We start from the raw sequence: 3,653 nt of genomic DNA, 5'->3' as shown, positions 1-3,653 counted from the left end.
AAAAAAAAAAAAAAAAAAAAAAAAAAAAAAAAAAAAAAAAAAGGAGAGAGAGAGAAGGGTCCCAAAGAGAAAATATGTGCAACTCATGGGCAGTGGCTGACGGCTTGCCTGGCTGGGACCTGAAGGAAAAAGACTGGGCGGTGAGGAGCAGCGGGCCTGGGCTGGAGGACATGGCTGGAGATTTGGGAGTGGGCCCAAGTGTGAAGGTCTTTGCAGCCCGTGTTAACAGCTGCCAGAGAGCATCCTCTGTGGACAGTCACTGAACAACCAAGCAGACAAGATGGCCGGTCAGCCTCCCTCAGCCCTCCTTTGTCACTGGACACGCCCGCCGGCATGCTGGGTACAGTGGCCACGGTGCAGAGATGGAGGCTACTTGAGACCCATAAACTTGATTGCCCCCCCCCAAGCCCGGTCTAGATGCATCTAGATGCTTCCCTTAAATTCCAGCCTGCCCAGGTGCCAGTGAAGCCTTGGTGCCTCGTTAGAGTCACCACCAGGGGGCGATAGTGGAACAGGTACAGCCTTTGGCAACGACGGACTCACCTGCGGGGAAACTGCGGCTGAGGGAGGAGGGCACGTTCCTCTCTTCCTTGTTACAGAGCGTGGAGCCATGGAAACCTCAGGAACTGGGCAGAGAGGAAGAAGAACCCACTTCTACCCAGGATGGGCCAAGTGAAGAAGGCTCTTGGTACTTTCAAGAGTAGGTTAAAGAGCTTGGCCAATGCTGAACTGAGGGGGTAGAGGAAAAGGTGATTTCTATTTTCTTTTTTGTTTAAAAACACATTATATTGTACTAGGGTTTTAAGGTTTTCTTTTTTTTCTTTCTTTTTTTGAGATGGAGTTTTGCTCTTTTTGCCCAGGCTGGAGTTCAATGAGGCAATCTTGGTTCACTGCAACCTCCGCCTCCCAGGTTCAAGTCATTCTCCCACCTCAGCCTCCTGAGTAGCTGGGACTACAGGCGTGCGTCACCGCACCAGGCTAATTTTGTATTTTTAGTAGAGACGGGGTTTCACTATGTTGGCCAGGCTGGTCTTAAACTCCTGACCTCTGGTGATCCACTCGCCTCGGCCTCCCAAAGTGCAGGGATTACAGGCGTGGGTCACCACACCCAGCCAGGGTTTTAAAGTTTTCAAAGCACCCTCAGGTTGATTTTTTTTTTCTTTTTTAAAGAAAAAGAAAGAAAAAAAAGAATGAAGGAGAGGGAAAAAGAGGAAGAGGGAGAGAGAACAGGAGTATTGCTTTATTGCCCAGGCTAGAATGTAGTCTGAAAATTGATATTGAAAACCTCTTTTATGCCAATAATTGTGCTTAATAACGGAGACAGGAAGAAATGAGGGAAGAAAATAACAAACAAGCAGCCAACCAATATTTCATTTAAACCTGTGAAATGCTATACAATTATTGAGGAGTGATTTACTTCACTTTTAAAGTGGGTGTGATGTGGTACTCATAAGAGTGTATATTTTGTGTATTTGAAGTGGAGAGTTCTATAAATGTTTATTAAATTTAGTTGTTCCAGATCTGAGTTCAAGTCCTGGATATCCTTGTTAATTTTCTGTCTCATTGATCTAATATTGATGTTAAAGTCTCCCACTATTATTGTGTGGGAGTCTAAGTCTCTTTATAAGTCTCATGTATCTGGGTGCTCCTGTATTGGGTGCGTATATATTTAAGATCGTTAGCTCTTCTTGTTGCATTGATCCTTTTACCATTATGTAATGTCCTTCTTTGCCTCTTTTGATCTTTGTTGCTTTATTTATTTATTTATTTATTTTTCTAAAGACGAGTTTTCACCATGTTGGTCAGGCTGGTCTTGAACTCCCGACCTCAGGTGATCCGCCCGCCTTGGCCTCCAAAGTGCTTGGATTACAGGCGTGAGCCGCCATGCCTGGCCGATCTTTGTTGCTTTAAAGTCTATTTTATCAGAGGCAAGAATTGCAATTCCTGCTTTTTATTTATTTATTTATTTTTGCTCTCCATTTGGTTGGTAAATTTTTCTCCATCACTTTGAGTCTTTGTGTATCCTTGCATGTGAGATGGGTCTGGATGCAGCATATCGATGGGTTTTGGCTGTGTCTTTTGATTGGGAGATTTAGTCAATTTAAATTTAAGATTAATAATAATATATGTGAGTTTAATACTGCCATTTGATGCTAGCTGGCTGTTTTGCCCATTAGTTGATGTAAATTCTTCATTATGTTGATGCTCTTTACTTTTTGGTATATTTTTGGAAAGGCTGATATTGGTTGTTCCTTTCTATGTGTAGTGGTTCTTTCAGAAGCTCTTGTAAAGCAGGCCTGGTGGTGATGAAATCTCTGAGTACTTGCTTGTTCACAAAAGATTTTATTTTTCCTTCGCTTGTGAAGCTTAGTTTGGCTGGATATGAAATTCTGGGTTGAAAGTTCTTTTCTTGGCCGGGCACCGTGGCTCATGCCTGTAATCCCAGCACTTTGGGAGCCTGAGGCAGGTGGATCACGAGGTCAAGAGATCGAGACCATCCTGGTCAACATGGTGAAACCCTGTCTCTACTAAAAAATATGAAAATTAGCTGGGCATGGTGGCACGTGCCTGGAGTCCCAGCTACTTGGGAGTCCGAAACAGGAGAATCGCTTGAACCTAGGAGGCGGAGGTTGCGGTAAGCCAAGATCGCGCCATTGCACTCCAGCCTGGGTAAGAGTGAAACTCTGTCTCAAAAACAACAAAAATAAACTTAAAACATCAATATTTTTCAGTGCTGTCTTTACAGTTCTGAGCTGTGACTCAACTATAGGTATTTCCGCACTTGNGAGTACTTGCTTGTTCACAAAAGATTTTATTTTTCCTTCGCTTGTGAAGCTTAGTTTGGCTGGATATGAAATTCTGGGTTGAAAGTTCTTTTCTTTAAGGATGTTGAATATTGGCCCCCACTCTCTTCTGGCTTGTAGGGTTTCTGCTGAGAGATCTGCTGTGAGTCTGATAGGCTTCCCTTTGTGGGTAACCTGACCTTTCTCTCTGGCTGCCCTTAGCATTTTCTCCTTCATTTCAACCCTGGTGAATCTGACGATTATGTGCCTTGGGGTTGGTCTTCTTGAGGAGTATCTTTGTGGTGTTCTCTGTATTACCTGGAGTTAAATATTGTCCTGCCTTGCTAGGTTGGGAAAGTTTTCCTGAGTAATATCCTGAAGCGTATTTTCCAGCTTGGATCGATTCTCTTTGTCACATTCAGGTACACCTATCAAGCGTAGATTAGACCTTTTCACATAGTCCCGTATTTCTTGGAGAATTTGCTCATCCCTTTTTATACTTTTTTCTCTAATCTTGTCTTCTCGTGTTATTTCATTAAATTGGTCTTCGATCTCTGATATCTTTTCTTCTGCTTGATCAGTTCGGCTGTTAAAACTTGTGCATACTTCGTGAAGTTCTCGTGTTGTGTTTTTCAGCTCCATTAATTCACTTATATTCCTCTCTAAATTGTCTATTCTCGTTAGCATTTCATCAAACCTTTTTTCGAAGTTCTTAGTTTCTTTGCATTGGGTTAGAACAAGTTCTTTTAACTCACAGAAGTTTCTTATCATCCACCTTCTGAAGCCTGCTTCTGTTAATGGAACACACTTGTTCTCTATCAGGCCTTGTTCCATTGCTGATGAGGAACTGTGATCCCCTGTAGAGGGAGA

The sequence above is a fragment of the Cebus imitator genome, unplaced genomic scaffold, assembly GCF_001604975.1.
Source record: "Cebus imitator isolate Cc_AM_T3 unplaced genomic scaffold, Cebus_imitator-1.0 Scaffold111, whole genome shotgun sequence".
Taxonomy (NCBI): Eukaryota; Metazoa; Chordata; class Mammalia; order Primates; family Cebidae; genus Cebus; species Cebus imitator.
This window is presented reverse-complemented; position numbering follows the sequence as displayed.